This window comes from Halichoerus grypus, chromosome 6 (genome assembly GCF_964656455.1).
Source record: "Halichoerus grypus chromosome 6, mHalGry1.hap1.1, whole genome shotgun sequence".
Lineage (NCBI taxonomy): Eukaryota > Metazoa > Chordata > Mammalia > Carnivora > Phocidae > Halichoerus > Halichoerus grypus.
Genome location: NC_135717.1, coordinates 45,567,517 through 45,588,095, shown reverse-complemented (window position 1 = coordinate 45,588,095; position 20,579 = coordinate 45,567,517). Strand labels below are relative to the sequence as shown.

At 51.9% G+C, this 20,579-nt stretch overlaps 1 long non-coding RNA gene and 1 pseudogene across 3 annotated transcripts in view; one reads left to right on the top strand and one right to left on the bottom strand.

Moving 5' to 3' along the window:
- Nucleotides 1-20,211, top strand: part of LOC118531892 (uncharacterized) — a 35,053-nt gene extending 14,842 nt beyond the window's left edge. For all 3 annotated transcript variants that reach the window (XR_004915448.2, XR_004915446.2, XR_013448975.1), the window contains 2 exons: nucleotides 8,277-8,312; nucleotides 19,224-20,211. This is a non-coding gene — a long non-coding RNA (uncharacterized LOC118531892). The remainder of the gene's footprint in view (nucleotides 1-8,276; nucleotides 8,313-19,223) is intronic.
- Nucleotides 13,221-13,316, bottom strand: LOC118531899 (U6 spliceosomal RNA; annotated as a pseudogene).
- Nucleotides 20,212-20,579: the final 368 nt, after the last annotated feature.

Below are 20,579 nucleotides of genomic sequence, written 5' to 3'. Positions count from 1 at the left end.
CTTAGCAGGTGCCCAGCTGAGGAAGGAGAGGCCTGTGTCCCTGTGTGGAGGAAGCTGACATCTGAAGGAATGTCCCTTGGCTTCAGAGAGAAGGAATCATCCCCACGGGGCTAGAGAAGAAATGCATGGGGCCACACCCCAACTTCCTCTCCCCTTCCCCGTCCTCCACCTGAGGTGGGCATTCCACCGTCTTTGCCCTCTGGGGTGGTCCCTCTGCTAGGCCCTTTAGCCCCCTTAGAGCACGAGGCCTCGAATTCCTTTTGTTTCCAGCAGCAGGTCCTCGTTGCCCACTGTGGCCCTTGGCTGGAGTCCGCTGTCATGCAGATGGCTTGTGAGTCGGCAGCGGGCAAAGGCCTGGGGCGTCCAGGTGGACAGACACCTGGTCCCTGCCCTCAAGGGGCCGCTGTCCAGTGGGGGACAGACTGGAAGGGCAGGTGATTGGGGTGTGGGCTGAACGGACAAGACGTGAGCGAGACACCAGGCAGGCTTCGTGAACACCGAGAGATGATCAGCACGGGTTCTACCTCTCGGAGCCTCAGTGTCTTCATCTGCAAAATGAGAATGAGTTTTTTAGTGATTAAATGAGACAGAGCAAGTAAAAGGCCTGTTAGATCATAAGCACTTAATAAATATTGGTTATTTTATATCACATCAAATATACACAAATATAGGTATATAACCTAACATATTATAATACATTATCTTATATCATTATTTGTATTATTTTGAATTCTTCTTATGACTGGGACAGATACCTAAAATGTGAGGTGTTAGGACAGAGAAACATGCAAAGCACAGCGGGTGCATGAGGAAGGACCTCCCCTCATCCTCATGCGAGGCCCTGTTGAGGAGGGGCTGTGTGGGATGGCCCAGCAGGAGTTAGCCAACAGACAAACAGACCACGGGCCTTCCCTGCAAGGGGCGCACCAAGGGAGTGGGGGCCTGGCTTCTTTGGGGCTAGCTACCTACTGAGGGTTAAATCTAGAAGTACAGGAAAGGAAGTAGAAAAGGTGGCCATGGACCAAACCAGGGGAGTCTAAAGATTTAGAATTTTACTCTGGTGGTGATGGGAAATCACAGCAGGGTGCACATAGACAAATGACATAGATTCACATTTTTATTTTTATTTTTTTAAATTATTTGAGAGAGAGCACAAGCAGGGGGAGAGGCAGAGGGAGAAGCAGGCTCCCTGCTAAGCAGGGAGCCCGGATGTGGGACTGCATCCCAGGAACCTGAGATCACCTGAGCCGAAGGCAAACGCTTAACTGATGAGCCACCCAGGCGCCCCTAGATTCACATTTTTTTTTTTAAATCATTCTGACAGGGCAGTGGAGTTTGGCTTGGAAGAGGCAGATCTGGGAGCAGATGGAGAAACTCCTCTACTTCCGCACACTGAGGGGGATCTGAGTGCTTAAAGGTGGGTGGGGCCGGGTAGCTGGTTCTGGTAATGAAATGAGAGCAGAAGCTCCGGGTGTGTGAGTCATGTTCTCCAGAGAAACAGAACCAGGGCGATGTATACATACATGGAACAAAATATATTTTAAGGAATTGGCTCTGAGATTATGCAGTCCAGCAAGTCCGAAATCTGCAGGGTGGGCTAGCAGATTGGAGACCCAGGGAAAAGATGATGTTGCAGTTCTAGTCCAAAGACCTTCTGCCCTAGAATTCCCTCCCACTCAGGGGAAGGTCATTCTTCTGTTCTATTCAGGCCTTCAACTGATTGAATGAGGTCCATCCACATTAGGAAGGGCATTCTGCTTTCCACAAGGTCCATTGATTTAAATGTTGATCTCATCCAAAAACACCCTCGTGGAAGCATCTAGAACGTTTGACCAAATATTTGGGCACGATGGCGCAGCCAAGTTTGCACATACAACTAACCATCACAATGTGTTACCTCCACACAAAGCACTTAATTGTTAGTGCTCAACTCCCCAACCCTTGGCCAAGATGAACCTCCAAGTCTTGACGGAGATGTCAGCACCATAATATGGAGGAATCTCAGTGCATCTGGGGCCCTCAGTGAGTAGAGTCCTCCCTCAAGCCCTAACTGGATTTGTATCATGAGCAAGAAACAGACCTTTGTTGTTTAAGTCAACTTTGCGATTGTCTGTTACTGCAACCAACCTACCCTGTCCTCACCAATGATGTAGGACTGAAATATGGCAGTGGCCGTGTGGATGGAGAGGAAGAACAGATCTGGAATAAATTGAGGGCTAAAATCAACCAAGGACAAGGGAACAGGAGGAGTCTACCATGATTCCTGGGGGGTACTTGGGGAAATGCATGGGAGTTGCCACCATTTTCAGAATCTGGGGGCTCAGGGAGGCATGTGTTTGGGCAGAAGATGAGAACTCACGTGGGCTGTGACAAGCATGAGGAAGTCATGGGCCTCTGGGGGGGACGGCCAGGGAGCAACCACAGGGGCATTTCCCCCCTTCCGTTCACTGGTGCCTTTGCTTTTGAATTCTAGGTATCAACAATATAAACAGAATTCTTGAGCAAGTTTGGGTCCTCAGAAAGTGCTCTGTGCAAAATAAAACCCAATAAAGGGAGAAAATCACCGCATGTCATCACAGGAAGGGTTTTCAAATGTCAGTGTGTAAGCCCTCTTTCTCTGGGCTCCCCCAAAATGTCTCCCTCTAAGGTCCTATATCCTGAAGTTATATCTGTGTTAACATTGTTCTTTTTCACTCCCCTCAAATAGCTACCATATAACGCCTAGCACAGAAACTTTAGGTATACTGTGTAGATAATGTTTTTAAATTGACCAGCAGAAGCCATGTTAACAAGTGGTAGGATGTCTCTTCTACATCAGACTCATTTGAGCTGAAAACCAGGAGAAGGCGCACATACCACACACTCAGCTTCTCTGTGTGGATCGCTGGGGGACTGGGCTGGCTGGAATATGGTGCTGAAGGGCTCATAAACAAAGATCATGGCTTGGATACTCATCTTGGCCTGTTGGTTTAATTTTGCTCATTAACCACAGACTGTACCGAAACCTCTCAGACGTTTTTGCACATGTGTGTCTCCGTCCTTTTGGGCTGCTCTAACAGAATACCATAGACTTACTAACAACAGACCTGTATCTCTCCCAATTTGGGGGGGGCTGAAGTCCTGGATCAGGGTGCTGGCACGGGGGGCAGGGGGAGGCCTCCTCTGAGTCGTAGGCTGCCACCTTCTCACGGCTGAGAGCAGAGATAGGAAGCCAGCTCTCTCGTGATGCTCAGAAGGGCACTCATCCCATTTGTGAGGCTTCATCCTCATGACCTTACCTGCTACTATCACCTCCCAGAGGCCTCACCTTCCAATACCCTTACATCGGAGCCAGGGTTTCAACATATGAATTCTGGGCGGGGGAGGGGGGGCCACAAGCATGCAGTCCCTAACAAATGCGTCTCCTTGGTCTAAGAAGAACGAGATGGGAGTATGATACCCTTCAAACCAAACTGTCTCCATGTTTAGTTAATGTTAGCAGGGGCCATTCGTGTAGCTTTGGCCCATCAAAGAATCTTCTTGGCATCAGGACACAAGCACAGAGATTTGCTCAAGGCCGGATCAGAGTCGAGGGTTTGGCCTCTGTCTTTTCCACCAAGCTTCAGTGTTTTTTGGGAATTCAAACTCATCATCATTATAATCTATTGCAAATGTTAGCCTGCCAGACCCCCGCATTCCAAGCTTGTGGGGATGGGGATGACGCTATTGCCGGGGGCCTTCCAGGTTAGTGGCCATTCAGGATTGAGTCTTTCACGACAGCCGCTCTGCAGAAGGGTGCTCAGCAAGACAGAGTGTTTTCTCTCTTTTGGAATCCTTGAAGACTTTATGTCTTAGTTCCAGTGCTAGGAGCACCTGGAGGGGGAATGGACGTCCTACAAGCACCTCATGTGTCAACCCCGAGATGTCTGACCTGTGGATAAGGTAGTAATAGTACAGGAGGAGTAGAGTACTGATGTATGAACCCCTTTCTTTCAGGGGCAAGGGCTGGTTTGGGAGCTTGTTTGCTTAAGTTTGGATTGGCTGAGTGCAGAGAAATGAAGATCAAGCCCAGTGAGATCCTTTGGGGAAAACGGAGACCAGGAAGCCAAAGCAAAGGTCAAATCCACAAAGTGCTAGCTGCCCAGCTGAAGTTAGGGAGACATGTCCAGGTGTTCCATGCTGGGCGAAGATGAATGGGGTCTGGAGCGAGTGCAGATTAGGAGAAGAGGAGGGTTTCAGATGGTCCCAGGACAGTTCTGAGGATCCCAGGCCCAACTTCCTGGGTGGGGGGGGTGCAAGTTCTGGCTGGGGCGAGGACTCTGGGGTCCTCTTCCTGGCAGCCGAGGACCTGGCCCAGGAGGAGCTTCAGCTGCATGGGGCAGGGTTCTGTTCTGCTAGACTTTCTGAAGAGCATGGGGAGCTCTGCCCATACCAGCTCGCTCACCCCACACATACGCAGCCTGGCATCCCAGCAATAACGCATGAACGAGCTGAATTACTGAGTCTTCCAGCCAGCCAAGGGAGAGGAGGAGTGCAGTGCTGACACAGCCTGCTTCTTATGGGGGGAGAAAACAGGGGCATGAGAACAATATTTGTGGGGTTCATCTTGCCCAGACAGCACGTGCAGCAAAGAGAACCATTTCCAGTGGTCCCAGGGCTCTTGTGAGAAGGGTCTTAATCCCAGACCCCTTGCTCTCCCCAAACTCCTTTCATGGTGCCTCAAGTCTCTCCAGATTTTAGTGGGTCCTTTCTTTCCAGCTTTCTCTCTCTCTCTTTATTTTTTCTGGTTCTTTTGAGATTTGGGAGTTCATAACATTCCTCTCTGGCTCACGCACCACCTTGGGTATTTATCATTTGGGTCTACCGGCGCCAAGGGGCTAGGAAAGCCTAGCCCAGGTTGTTTTTCTGCATGCGGTCACAATTGCTAGAGAGGAAGAACAGGTTCCTCCCCACTCCTTCCATGTTCCCTGAACTCTCAGTGTCCCTCCACCCCCCACCTTCCCTCTTTCCTCAGGCTACAAGATAAGACTTTTAAAAAATGGAAAGAGAAAAACTAAAATTAGGCTTATGTGACCAACGATTCTGCTCTGAGCAATGGAAAAATAAACCATACCCACATTTCTGTTTTTCCCAGGATCTGAAGAACAACCTTGGCTATTTGGGTAGTTGGCTATTCCTGGGTACATTTCAGAAATAACTCATGTTTATTTATTATTGGGTATTTATAACAGTGTTTCAGAGCAGGTTTCCAATAGCCCCACAAAGAAGCGTGGGCTCCAGCACCGGCTGGGGTGGGGTGTGGGTAGGGAGGGATGCCAACCCTGCTAGGACCCATGATCCACCTCTCGGCAGCATTTTTGCCTGCTGAGGCCACAACCTGGGGCAGGGAGGGGAGGGGGCAGCCTGAGCTTTGTTTCTCCTCTGAGGCTTTCCTGGAAGGACGTCAGAGCCTAAATCGGATTACCTCGAACCTTTGATGGAGTTCGGACATACACACACACATACATACACCCGCGCTCTGGGCTTGGGCAGAGATTAGAGGTGACGTTTCTGGAGGAACAAAAGGATGGTGGATTCCTGAACAGTCATCCATAGACCTGAGCCGCCAGGAATGCTGACGGGTCCCGGGCACTGACATCATCGTCCCCTCCTGGCTCTGGGAGGAACCCTCTGACCCCCAGGTCTTAGGGCAATTATTTTTAGCCAGAAAACCCATCCTGTGGCATTCCCATGGTGCACTCAAGGGAGCCAGAATTTCAGAGAGGGCCCTTTTGAATTTATGGAGCTTCCATCTCTACCTCGGCCTGTGATATTAGAGATTGTTAAGGATGGAACCTTGGAGTCCATTAGTCCAGTATCTTCATTTTGTAGATGAGCCTGGAGAGGCTGAATGTCTTGTTCAAGGTCAAACAGACAGTTGCAAATCTGCCCTCTTTTCTCTTCCACCCTCTCCCTCCTCCTGCTCTTTGTCACAACAGTTCCCAAACAATTCGTTCTTCGGACCCCATGTACTCTCAAAAATTATTGAGGATCCCTAAGAGCTTGTTTATATGTGTCATGTCTATTGATATATCCCCTGTTAAAATTAAAGCTGAGAAGTTTTAAAAATATGACGTATTCATTACTTAAAAATACATTTTAAACAAAGTCATTGCAGGTTAACATAAAATATTTTATGACTAATAGCTATGTTTTCCAAAACAAAAGAATTTAGCAAAAAGAGTGGCATTATTCTACATTTTGCAAAAGGTTTTAATGTGTGGCTTAAGAGAACAGTGGGATTATTGTATCTGCTTCTACATTCGATCAGTTGCAACATCACCTGTTACGCTGCCTCTGGAAAACCCTGCTGTGAGAGAATGAGATAGAAAAGAACAACTTCATGTCTTTGGATTATTATGAAAATGTCTTGGACACCCACAGGGGTCCCTGTACCACACTTTGAGAACCAGCAATCTATACCATATCTGTATTTGCCTCATCTATAACACTCTGTTTTACTGTGGCTCATTCAGTCATTCAAAGAATATTCAGTGAAGAACTAGCAGGTGTTAAGCTGGGAATTTAAAGACAAATGCATCATATGTGATCTCAGTCCAAACACTCAGTCACAAAAGAAACAGAACCAACTTTATTTTTCTTAACAATGTATTATCTGATTTTATTCCCACCTTCCGCCAGGCTGCTGGGAAACTTAACCTCAACCCTTCCTGGGCTTTGCCCATCCAAAGATTGTGGCGTATTCTTGGGGTCTTGTTTAGTGCAAAAGCCTTGGGGGGCAGTGCTATAGCCCTTGATGCTCAGTCTCTGTAGGAGCAGTTGAGACACTCACCATCCAGTCCAGTGGCCATTTCAGCCCGGTGCTTCCATGTCAGGCTTGAGGTGGAGGGAGTCTTGCCTATTGCCATTTTCCTCTCTCCCTCAGAAGAGCCAGGAAAGTGGGCGCAGATTCCTCCGTCTCCTCCTGCCCCAGAAACCACGGATCCTCTCCCTCATTCCTGCTTTCTCCCCGTTGCTTCCTTCCTTACAGGCCAGATCAGTCTTTTGTCAAGGGGAAAACCTCCCTGCACGTTTTTCCAGACGTTCTCCAATTCTCCCAACAACAGCCAGAACAATGCGCAGGCTATTTCTGATTTCCCCCATGCCTTGGGCCTTTCCCTTGGGATTAAATAAGTTAATAATAAATGTGCCTGGCACCCACTAAGTGCCCAATAAATGTTGCTATTAATATTCTTTGAAATTTTTTCCAGCTTTATTGGGATATAATTGACATGTAACATTGTGTAAGTTTAAAGTGTACAACAACTTGATTTGATACACATATGTAACTATTAATAGTCTTGCTATTTTTGCTCAGGGATACTAAGGCACAAAGTTTGAATAGAGAAAGGGGAAAATTCAGGAAGGGAAACCCTCCAGAGTTCACATGTGCACGTGTGTCCCGTGACGGTGACACATGGTCCCCTCTTTGCTAGCTGCCTCAGTGGTCTCTTGAAGCAAAGCGGAAGGCTGAGAAGTGGTCCCAGGCCCCCTTTCCTCCTTAGCCACTCTTTTCTCTTGGATCATGCCACATTTTTACTTACAGAGAAGTCTGCTCCTAGGCTGCTCCTCGGTGCCCAGGTGGTGGGGGGTCATTATCATGGAATATGAGACTCAGCAGGGGCTTTGGAAGTTTCTGCGCTGTCCTTGGGTCCCCCAACACAGCCCTGCTGAGGCCCCTTCAGAGATGGGCAAATCTGCAGAGACCCTCCACCCCACCCCACCCCCGCCCCCCATTCCTCTCCAGCATCTCAGTCCTCCAGGCAACCACCTGCCAGGACTTTTCAGGGGCATTCATTGCAAGCTCAGCGCATCCTGGAAAGCGTCCCCTGACAGCCTGATGGGAGCCTCGGGCCAGTTCAGGCCATACTGTGGGCAAGCAGACCACGGCAGGTCCATTTTGCAGACCGTCAGTAATGATTCATGGAATGACAGGTGCTAATGGGCAGCGCAGTTGGTCTCTGTGCAGACGGACAGCGTCCTCTATGGGATGCGGGTGGAGTTGCCACCTGGTCTCCTAGCAGAACTGGAGTTCCTGATGTGCTTCTGTCTTTGCCGAGACTCATACTGTTCCTCATTGCGGCTGCTTGTCCTGATGGAACTGCTAAGGCATGGTCACTATGAGTTGTGTGTGTGTGTGTGTGTGTGTGTGTGTACCCGTGTGTGTGTGTGTGTGTGTGTGTGTGTGACATGCATGTCCACAGCCCCACAGGAGAGAAAAAAGGCACACTATGGACAGTCTTCTTTCTTTCTTCTAGGCTGTCAGTTGCAATCCCCTCCACCAGGCCTTGGAGGTAAGTCTGCAAGAAATGTGGTTGGTGGACAGGTAAGACCTTTTTTAAGAGGAAAATACCCTTGACTGGGGTGTGATGTTCATGGCTGGGTGAGTGGAAAGCCTGGGGAGAGCTGCTGCTGAACTCCCTTGGAATGCCAGGCAGTGGGGTCTGGTCCCGAATGGTCCCATCCACCCTGTGGGCTGGATGCCACGCTCCTGTGCAGGGAGCAGCCTTATCCTCCTATCCCTCGGACCGGAAACCGGAGATGAGTGGGATCCGTTCCAGGCACCACCTCCGCCTCCAGGTATGAGCAGAGAAACGGGATGGGGACTGAGCCCCAGCCCCGGGCTTCCTGCGTGCGCAACAGGACCTGTGGGGCCCCAGTCAAGAAGCACGCGAGATCACAGCTCAGGAAAAGCACGCACCGTCTGGTTCTGAGCAGACTTGTGCGAGGTGAATCAGAGGTGAGTCTAGTGCCTCCAGAGGAGGAAATGACTTATCAGACTGACCTTCCTCGTAGGGTATCCATCAGTCACTCGCAGAAAACAAAAGAGAGTGAGAGAGAAGACAGTTTGCAAGCTCCTGGTTGCAAACTTCCTTTTTTTCTGGGATTTGATGGGACTGTCATGGCCGATGAGCCTCCTGGGGGTGGGGGTGGGGGGTGTCAGGACCCCCCACCCCCGCCCCGAGTCAGGCCCATACTGTGAGGCTGCAGAAAGGCTATTCTGCTCCATGCACTTTCCCACAGCACAACCTTGGCTCCTGTCCTGGGGGGTTACTGCGAAGGCTGGAGCCCCTGCTGCATCATAAAGCAGCTCGTTAGAGGCCTTCCTTTAGAGGAATCTGTGGTTTAGAATCCAAATTCCATCCTGTGCCCGGATGCTGGTTAGTGCATTTACAGCCGTCCGTGTGGACTCTGGAAAGCCTAGGCCTTTCTGTCTAAAATGCTCTGGGTAGTGCACAGCCCACCCTGCTCACTGCTACGTATGGTACGAAGAAATTTCTCAAATCACGGGTGACTTTATTGGCTGATCATTTTATTTCCCACATCTCATAAAGGTGTTCAGAGTCCTAGAGAGTTAGAGATGGAGGGACATTCAGATCTTCTACACCCTTAATCCAGCAACAGAGGAAACTGAGATTCAATGTCTGGGATGTGCCCAAGGTCACGGAGCAAATTCATGAGAGAAGCTCTCTGGTGGGTCCACTGGGTGTTTCATGGTCTCCGTGAGGCTGGTTAATACAACGACACTCTTCATACGCCGTGAGGAATAATAACCATAAACAGCAGTATGTTGCTTCCATGCCTCTCTGCATTAGGTTCGGGACGTAGGTCTCCAAGCCCATCGCCGCAAAGTTACGAGTGAATGCAGCCCACAGCTCCTGATGTGGGGAGCTGCCCGCGGAGCTTAGCCGTTTGTGTCCTGGGGGGGTTGGTTTGCTGCGGAGCCTAGAATCCAGATTTCTCCTTCCTCCGTTTTCAGTGAATGCAGGACTCCATCTCCATACAATCTGGGGACTGTCCCACCACAACGAGACTGTCATCATTTCATCTCCCACCCCCCACAGGTAACACAAAGGGGTTGTAATTGATGTGGTTCAGAGACCCGCGTCGAAGCAATAAAAGTGAGTCCCTCATGACCGTCTGCAAGAGCGCCGGTGGATCCAGCATCTGGCTTTACTGGGTGTGGGAAATCGCTCCCAGATGACTGTAACGTTCACGGGGCTGGAGTCTCAGGCCTTCCCACTAAAACTGTTCCTGACGGCCGCCCATCCTCCCCACATGTGCCCCCCAGACGTGGGTTATTTGCAGGACGCCCGGAGCGAGGCGTTGCTAAATGTATAGCAGTGGGAGCTGCGTGTGTGACGGCTGAGGTCATGGTTATTCATTTCCAGCCGTAAAGACATTTGGTTTTAAAAACCCCAGTGACTCCACTGGGATTGGCTTTCAGAGAAGAAAAACAGCCCCAGAGTTCTTTTCCTGTCCAAAGCTGGTGGGATTGGCGCTTACATCACTGGCCCCCACTTAACCCTTTGGGGTAGGAGAAGGTCCCGCCTCCTCTAACTTGCTCCGGGAGATTTTGCCTTTTGGAAGAAGATGCTGTGAGTAACTGCGATTTACCATGAACTCACTAAGAATGTGTCTGATGCGTCTGGTCTCAAACCAGAGGCACAAAAACTGCTAAGAAATTATACAAGGCTCCGAAACAAACATGTTGGGGCTTTGCAGGAGGCCTTTGGATAAGTACATTTCTGGAACCGGGCTTCTCATCTGTGGCATAAAAGTGGCCGGGGCCACCAGGACCGGAGTATTTCCCAATCCTTCTTGGGCTTGCGTTATGCAAGGCCATGAGCATACTCCATCACACGCTGCATGGCTGCGTTTCATCTGTGTGCTGCCTCCCCCATGACGGGCGTTTCCTGGAGGTCAGGGGCCACATCTGGGTACACACGGCTATTTTCCTACGTCCTCCTGCCCCTCTGGGTTCACTACTGTTGAACCGGATAGGTTAGAGAGGCAGGGAGGTGACTAGAAGTATTCTAAATATGCCTCCCTTTCCACGTGGTGTCACACATGCGCAGCTGGGAGAGCCAAGGGAAGATGGGTGGGAACAGGCGGTGACGGGGTGGGGGAGGGGAAGTGGAGGGTGGGGGGACTTGCCTTTACTTTGTGCAAAGACGCCCGGGTTGATGGTAAATCCAAGGGATGGCGTGACAAGTGACCATCATCCCTCCCAAAGAGTGGCTCTTCCCAGGCCTCCTGTGCACAAAAGGGGTCATCACCGTCACTGAGCCGCCTTCTAGCACATGCAACAAGAGCACAATCTAAGATGAGCGCACCCTAAATCACTGCTCTACTTCACAAATGGCAATTTAGCAAGACCATGCTCTCGCAGAGAAAAAAGACTGGAAGGACAACGTGTGGCCGTGGGTGACAATACATATGATTTGCATTTTCTTCTGCTTGCTCATTTGTAGTTTCTAAATTTTCAACTGTAGATATGGACGAATTATTTCGGGAATGAGAAAAAGATCTTAATCCCATTTAATGGGTACTTTAGGAATGGCAGAGCCAGGGGGTGGGTAGTTTGTGGAGATGGGCTTCCTATCGCCCCCAGGGTTAGAACCATGCCCATTCTATAGCCACATGCAGAAGAATGAAGCTGGACCATTTCCTTACACCACACACAAAAATAGACTCAAAAGGGATGAAAGACCTAAATGTCAGACAGGAATCCATCAAAATCCTTGAGGAGAAAACAGGCAGCAACCTCTTCGACCTCAGCCGCAACAACTTCTTCCTAGAAACATTGCCAAAGGCAAGGGAAGCAAGGGCAAAAATGAACTATTGGGACTTCATCAAGATACAGAGCTTTTGCACAGCAAAAGAAACAGTCAACAAAACCAAAAGACAACCGACAGAATGGGAGAAGATATTTGCAAATGACATATCAGATAAAGGGCTAGTAGCCAAAATCTATAAAGAACTTATCAAACTCAACACCCAAAGAACAAATGATCCAATCAGGAAATGGGCAGAAGACATGAACAGACATTTCTGCAAAGAAGACATCCAAATGGCCAACAGACACATGAAAAAGTGCTCAACATCGTTCGGCATCAGAGAAATCCAAATCAAAACCTCAATGAGATACCACCTCACAGCAGTCAGAATGGCTGAAATTAACAAGTCAGGAAACGACAGATGTTGGCGGGGATGCAGAGAAAGGGGAAACCTCCTACACTGTTGGTGGGAATGCAAGCTGGTGCAGCCACTCTGGAAAACAGTATGGAGGTTCCTCAAAAAATTGAAAATAGAGCTACCCTATGACCCAGCAATTGCACTACTGGGTATTTACCCCAAAGCTACAAATGTAGGGATCCGAAGGGGTACGTGCACCCCAATGTTTATGACAGCAATGTCCATAATAGCCAAACTGTGGAAAGAGCCAAGATGTCCATCGACAGATGAATGGATAAAGAGGATGTGAGATAGATAGATACACACACACACACACACACACACACACACACACACACAATGGAATATTATGCAGCCATCAAAAATTGAAATCTTGCCATTTGCAACAACGGGGACGGAATTAGAGGGTATTATGCTAAGTGAAATAAGTCAATCAGGGAAAGACAAGTATCATATGATCACACTGATATGAGACAGAGGATCATAGGGGAAAGGAGGGAAAAATGAAACAAGATGAAACCAGAGAGGGAGACAAACCATAAGAGACTCCTAATCTCAGGAAACAGACTGAGGGTTGCTGGAGTGGTGGGGGGTGGGAGGGATGGGGTGGCTGGGTGATGGACATTGGGGAGGGTATGTGCTATGGTGAGCGCTGTGAATTGTGTAAGACTGATGAATCACAGACCTGTATCCCTGAAACAAATATTACATTATATGTTAATAGAAAAAAATTTAAAAAAAATAATAAAAATAAAAAGTAATAAGACCACACACACACACACACACATACACACACAAAAGAGAACTGTGCCCATTCTTCCTCCTGTGGGCATTTGGGCAATTCACATTCCTCTTTCCAAAGCCAGACTCCTACCTCTTGGCTTCCGGCTTTGATATCAGCGGCCCTGAGCCCAGGCCTGGGTGAATCCCCCCTCCTGCGTCTCCCTCCTGCTGGTCTGTGGGCTCCCTGCGGGAGCCTGCCTGAGCTCAGCTCCGCTCATCAGCTCGCCTCTCCAAATCCTCCAGCAAGCCCCTCGAAAGGGGCGATTCTGTCCTTTTCCTCTTGAGTTTTCTCTTTCTCTCGTCTCCCCCCAGCTTTATGGAGATATAATTGTCATATAATACTGTATATATTTAAGGTGTACAAAGTAGGGATTTATATATATATATATATCAAAATATATGTATATATTACAAAATGATTAAGATTAGTTAGCACATCCAAAAATATGGAACGCTTCTCGAATTTGTGTGTCATCCTCACCAGGGGCCAGGCTAATCACGTCTGGCTGGTTACCATTTTAGCACCTATTTCTAATGGCCTAGCTTGGTGCTCCCTATATATGAAGCATCAAGAAATAAACGCAAACTGCAGTCACTTTGGAGTAGCCCCGACAGCATCTTCCCTGAGTTCTGAGACTCTATCAGACAAGGACTTGAAGACATCCCGATGCAGTTGGGCAACTATACAAAGAGGAAGAGCTCCGAGCCTCAGGGGTGTGACCCCGGGAGCCGGGCGAGATACGCAGGGAAGCCCATGAAGCCTCGAAGCCTCGTGTGTCACAGGTCACCTGTTTGCCTTTGCCTGCTGGGAGGCCGATGAGCAGTTGTTGCCCGCATGGCCTGGGGGGGCTCCCGGAACAGACCTCGGCCCCTAGAGCTCCACTTACATAACCAAGAGAATGGGCAGTAGAACCAGCAGGAACTAGGCCTGAGACAGGCATTTGGCGGCTGTGAGTCCTGCCCGCAAAGGCTCCAGCCTGAGGCTCGGCCACATTCCAGAGGGTTTGCCTGTGACGCGGGCCACACGGGCTGGAGCCAGCCTCCCCTCCACCCCTGGCCCAGCTCGCGGCTCGTTCCTGTCCCACAGCTGTCTGGCCACAGGACAGCAGGTGAAAGCAGCCGGCTCATTGTTCCCAGGAAGCCTTTAGTACGCCTGCCACCCCCCCCCCCCGCCAGCCGCCAGCCGCGCAGACCTCCAGCTTAGTGCGTTTCCCGCCGGGAGGCCCGCTCTCCCAGCCACTGTGACCCGGAAAGGCCTCGGTCCAGACCCAGCCCTTGAAAGTTCCCCGTGTCTGCGCCTTGGGGCCTCTCCGGGGACACGCCAGCACAGGTGGCGCTTGCCCCTGGGGAGCTCGGCCGGGGGCTCCGATGCCTGGGGGTCAGAGAGCACATTCCAGGCCCAGCCCCCCACCCCCCGGCCACCCCGTGTGGCAGCTCGCCTCCCCAGACTTCAAGCAGGCCACTGGAGGGTGGTAACTGGGTCATCGTCCTCTTAAGTTATGTCTAATGGCTTAGATGGGCACTTCACGTATCTCTGTAAAGCATCGAGAAACAAACGCAGAAGGCCATGTGTTTGAGCCACAAGCTAGCATCCTCCCGAGATTCTCAGAAACTGTGGGGTGAGCTCTTCAGGGCCTCCGGAGTGAAGCTTGCCAACCCCGGCAGGAGGAGAAAGCCGGCCCAGCAGGGGACACCGGTGAGGCGAGGCCGGGCAGCCCTCAGGAGGGGTGCGGTGAGGCCTGAGGCCTGGGGCGGGAGTCTCCCTCCCTCCCTCCCTCCCAGCTTCCTCTGCTCTCCCGCCCCGGGCCTTCCCCTCTTTGTCACCCCGTGGCTTTCCTCCCCTATCTTGGGTGGTGGGGGCGGGCGGTGAACATGAGGACAGACAGAACCGCAGTGAGGTGGGAGGCTGGGGACAAACTGTGGAGGAGGGAGGCGGTTAGGCCGGGGGCTGGGCCGACAGGTCAGGAGAAGAATGTGTGACATCAGAGGAAGTGAGGGCCAATGGAAGCCGCAGTGTCACATCAGACCTGAAGTAAAATTCGAGACTCCTCGCAAACAGGCCTGGCGTTGGCTGCATCGGAGAGCGAGCAGGCCCCTTTCATGCAGGGGGTGCAGCCAGGAATGGGAGGGGTCGAGGGAGGGTGGATGCTGGGGGCTGGGCCGGCCACTGCTTGAGAGAGAAGGCTTTCTTCTTCCGTCCCCAAGGGTTTCCTCCTTTTCTCTGTGGCCTCTGCAGTCCAGATGGCAGTAGCCCGGCGCAGTCATCTGCACAGAAAGAGGGTAGTGAGATGGGCGATTTACCCCTAAACTGTGCGCCACAGTGTCTCAGACCCCTGGCAGCAGCCTCGCGCCATTTAATTAGGCAGCTTAAGTCATCTGTGAGGGCAATTACTTAGCGTCCCTGTGTGAGATTTTCCAGCCTGGAAACTGGAGTCATCATTCTGCGCCCCCTTTCCCCTCCCCTGCCCCCAGGAGTCCGCCGACTCTGCTGTCCCCCCTTCCTTTGGCTGACCCAGCTCCCCCTGAGCTGTCCTCCTCCTTCTCACCTCCCTGCACCCGGGGCCTCCCGGGTCACAAGCAAGTGTGGGGGGCTCAGGAGACTGGCTTCAGAATGGCTTCGCTAAGCCCCCTGGGGACACCAGTCTCCCTGGCTCCCGCTCTCCCGTTTCTCCGCCACGTAGTCCCAGCTGTGCCCACGGTGGGGCTGTCACTCAGTGGCCAGAGAGCAGGCCGATTTCTGGCGGCTCCCAGTGCGTGCCAGACTCTCCGGGGCACCTCCTAAGGTCCCCAGGTCCTCCCTCCCAGACCCACAGTTGCTGAGCATCCCTTGGTTTTCTCTAAAAGCAGCTCTAGCCAGGGGCATCCTGGGATCTAGCAGAGCAGATGGGCATTGGGAGAGACGGAATAGTTGCTAGGTTTTGGGGGGCTCTCCTTGGACTAGATAAGGGGGATGACTGAGCTGGTGACCACAGGGTCCTGGTGTGAGGCCTGCCTTTAACTCCAGGACAGAAGGGCCCTAGGACACTGGGTGCCTAGGTGAGGCAGGTGGGGTGCCCTGGCCCCACATTCAAGGGGTGCTCGCTCTCAAGCATGAGCCATTCCCTCCTGGTTCCCCTCTCCCCTTCGGGGCACCCTCATGCCCCCAGTGAGGTGCTAGATGGGAAGCGCCAGAATGAGAGTCCGCGTGGGTGCCATCCCCTAGATCAAAACCCTGCACCTGAGTGTTCTCTTCTGTAAAATGGTTGCAGTAAAACCCTTAAAACCCTGCCCTAGCTACTTTTGCAGGCTTGCTGTGAACACGTGTGTGAGAGGGCAGTCATTGGAACCCACGAGATGCCGGCAGCCCCCTCAAAATGCACCCAGCGCCGGGGCGCAGCCGTGCAAGCCGCTGGGACCATCACTGGGAGCCGGCTCTTGTCCCACCCAGCTCAGCTTCTCCAGCGAGGAGGCTCACTCGGGGGCCAGACTTCCTCCAAGAACAATGAGAGAGGAGATGCTGTTTTCCCCGCGGGGGGGAAGCCTGTGGGGCGGGGTGGACTGCAGGTCTTGGAGAGGTCAGGCAGAGCCCCAGGAAGGCCTCCCCATGGAGCAGGCATCACCGTGCCAGCCCTTCCCCGGGCCCCTGGGCCAGCTGTAGGAGCTGGTTTCTCCTGCTTCCCAGGCCCGGAGTCGTCACTGCCGCGAGCGTTAGTGGCTACCAACACCCTACAAGCCGCTTGTTGATTGCCTTCAGTACCCACTGTAAGATGTGTTTGTGAAGATGCTATCTGCACTTTCTAGAAGATTCCAGGCTACCTATGGGAAATGCAGACCAGAATGGCAGAATGAAAAGCCAGGGACCGTGGAGCCTGCCGCCCCGGTGTGAATCCCGACTTGGCTACTTACCGGCGATATACCTTGGGCATGTTTCTTAACTGCTCCGTGCCTCAGTTTCCCCTCTGAAAATGGGAATGGAGGTAATTACGGCATCCACTTCACTAAGCTGCTATGAGGATCAAATAAGTCACTGTTTGCAAAGCCCTCAGGACAGCATCTGGCGTTACACCTTCCCAGCGTCTGTAAAATAAATAACATGTAAGGGAAATAAGAATGGGGCCACACTGATGGGAAGAGACGGTATGCAGTTTTTAAGGTGAGGTCTGGCGGTTTTCCAGCACGGGTTTTGTTTTCAAGCCTAGTTTCAGTTGCTCTGACTCTGTTTGGGGTTTGTGGGCGTGGCGCTCCCAGAACAGTGGCCTGCATTCTTGCAAAGCATTGTGTAAATCAGTTCTCTGACACGTTGGGGTGGACGGCTAGGGTTCCAGGGGCTCCTGAAATCTGTGCTGCTGTGTGTAATGAGAAAGGCCTTAGCTGAGGTAGTGTGTGGGGCTGATTCAGACAAATCGAGGGCCTGGGTGATGACAGGACAAGCGGACCTTTATATAATGTTACATCCCCGTTGGGTCGGGCCCTCTCCAGTCCTCCCAAGACTTGGGAACACAGATAAAGACTGTGACTTCCCATTGCTCCAGCCCAGGCTGGGTGTGGAGTTTGGTGGAAAATATGCTTTCCTGGCACCCTTGGGACCTCAGAATAGTGGGTCGCTGTGGACCCACCCACAGGGGGACAGCCTTCTCATTAGTGGGTCCCACCAAGGGCCATAATGTGGGCTGGGAGCTTGTAGGCTCAGGCTGTGCTGGGGAGAGAGAGGGTCATTGGTCCCTCTAACTGACGGAGCTCCCTGGGTACGGACCTTACCGCTAATGTGCACAGCCTGACGATATCAGGGCGGCTGGGAGTTTGGAGGTTGAGTTGTCCAAGCATATGGAGGTTGGCCAGGCATTCAGAGTCCAGGGCCCTCCAAGGCAAAAATAACTCCTGAAGCTTTTAAAAGCACACAGCTGAGTCACTGATAACCAGTGAAAACCACTGACAAACGTTTACTATGCGCCAGGTGCGCAGTCCTAGGAGTGTTATCTCCATCGTAGAGATGAGACAACAGACACACAGAGAGGGTAAGTAACTGTTTCTAGGACACACAGCTTATAAACACTAGAGCTACATTCAAACCCAGCCATTTTGGCTCCAGAATTCTTGCTCTTAACCACAACATTCAACAAGCCCAGAGTCACACCATGACATACCTACACTCTAAATAGGGCACTGTAGGGACACCTGGGTGGCTCAGATGGTTAAGCATCTGCCTTCGGCTCCGGTCGTGATCCCAGTGGGATGGAGCCCCGCGTGGGGCTCCCTGCTCAGTGGGGAGTCGGCTTCTCCCTCTCCCTCTGCCTCTCCCCGTGCTTGTGCTCTCTCTCTCTCTGTCAAATAAATGAATAAAATCATACATACATACATACATACGGCACTGCAACCCGGACTCAGAATGCATCAGCCACCAACTTTGAAGAACTGTACTCATTACCTGAGGGAGTCCCAGCCCCGGGGCAGGACAAGGGAGCAGGTGATAAACCAGTGCACCCCCGAGGGGGTCCCCCCTCCCCCCCCCTGCTGCTTTCTAAGACGCCTGGACTCCTATTGGCTCCCACGGGGTTTGTGAGTGATTAGAACCCTCTAGACAAATTCTTTGCAGCCAAACCTCCCCTACAATGAATTTCTCAAAATTATTGGTTTGGGCCCATTCTTCTCATCTAATAACGTCTCTGTTATGAATAACTCTCCAGTCATCTGAAGCACGCTCTGCCCACAGCTCTGTGTCATCTGTGGGTCTGATCAGCCTGTTTTCATTCCAGTCACTGAGGAAACAATGAAGGAACAGGACGGGGCAAAGACGTGTTCTTCGCTTACTGTTACTTAATCAACTACAGATGGGTCCCCCATGGACTCTCGCCCTGCGCATTGATCCGAAAGGGTCTAACAGGAAAGCTCCTCGTTCCCACTACCCTGCAGCTGCTCTCCCAGTCTCCAGGCTTCTGTGGCCCCCTGTTTACCTTTCCTCGGGATCCTGTGCACCCCGCCTGACGTGGGGGTGCGGTGTGTCCTTGGGGACAGGTTCTGAAACCAGAGCCGCTGCTCAGCATTCCCTCTATTGTCTTGAAAGCCAACAGAGCAGAACAAACCTGCCTGGGATTTGCATTAAGCTGGGGCTTTGGGAGGCCCGGGGCCAGCAGCAGCTGTTGCCAAGGCAACCGGTGGGGCAGAAAAGAGTAACAGAAAAGAGCCTGGAGCCTCGGCCGACCTCCAGGGGGTCAAGGAGGTGAGGGGAGGGCCAGGGGTTGGGCCCAGGTCCAGTGTTCAGGAGCAATTGTTCCAAAGGTCAACTGCAGATCCCCCGCTGGCTCTGGCTGGCTGGCTCTGGCTGGCCGGCTCCCCTGACAAGTGCTCCTGAGGGTCAGCCTCTTCAGGGGTCTACCCGGCTTGCCCTCCGCCCTGCTCACCAGTCCCTGCTCCCCTCCTCTCTTCCTCTGTTGAGACTCTGACCACCCCTCCCCTGCCTTTCTCAGGTAAGAGAACAACAGCATCCAAAGACCGAAACATCAAATAAAAATCAGATGAAAACAAGGCCTAGGAGGGACCGGTGGTGGCCACACCAGCAGACCCACCCTGCAGCTTCAGCCAGCACCTTGACCTCCAGAGGGCCTGTCCCAACATCTGACCCAGGTCAGCGATGCATCAGACACCATCTGGAGGATCCCCTCCGGAGACTGGTCAAGCCCTTTCTTGGCTCCCTGTCATTTGCAGCCACCCCGAGGAGCCAGACTTCACCCTGTGCCCAGCCCCTAGCCGTTCCCACTTCCGGAACAGGAAAACCCTGCGGGTTCTAGGTACCCACGGAGTTCCCCGCCCCGAGCACAGGCTTAAGCCATTCCTCACTTCTTCAGACCATCTCTGCTTCATTCCCACCCTACCTACAGCCTCAGTATTTTTGGTTAGCTCTGTCTTTCTCAAAATATCCCAATCAGAAGAATCACTCAGAGGCAGGTGTTTAGAATTCAGGTTCCTGACCCCCACCTGAGACCCACAGAATCAAAACCTCTGGGAAGGTTAAATAAATAAATAAAATCTAAAAAACTAACTAAATAAAAAGGGCGCCTGGGTGGCTCAGTCTGTTGAGCATCTGACTCTTGATTTTTGGCTCAGGTTGTGATCTCAGGGTCCTGAGATCGAGCCCCACATGGGGCTCTGCGCTCAGCGTGGAGTCTGCTTGTCCCTCTCCCTCTGCCCCTCTCCCACTTCCCACATCCTCCCTGCCAACCCACCCTCCACGCACCCCCCGCTCATGTACATGCGTGTGTGTGTGCGCTCTCAAAAATAAATAAATAAATAAATAAAATAAATAAATAAATAAAATCTTACCCCACACCCAACTCTGGGAAAGTTGCCTGGGAATCTGTCTTGGACAAAGTGCCCCCAGTGATGCTTATGTTTGGACAAGGCTGGGAAACCTAGGCCCAATTATGTGTTTCTCTTCTTAGGTCCAGCCCCTTATCTCTTTCTCTGGGCCTCAGGGGCACCCTCTCAGCTGCAAGGGGGGACCGATCTGCAGAATTGGGCCAGCATGCCCACACACTGCCCCAGGGAGGCGCTGCGGGACGTGGTGCCGGTGAGCATGGCCTGTGGCCCACCGTGGGCTTCACGCTGGCCCCATTGGCTCTGTCTGTTCCCTTCTCCACCGTGGTCATTCCCGGGGTCATCTGGGTGCCGTTGGGCGCTGTGCGGTGGGTAGCACATTGGTGCCTATTGGCTGGCAGCAGCTTGAGCCCCATAAGAAATGGGTGGGAGCCCTGCAATACCGACCAGGTATCTCACATCTCCTGGCCCCAGGAGCTGGAGAGGAGGTGATACACCTGTGACATAAG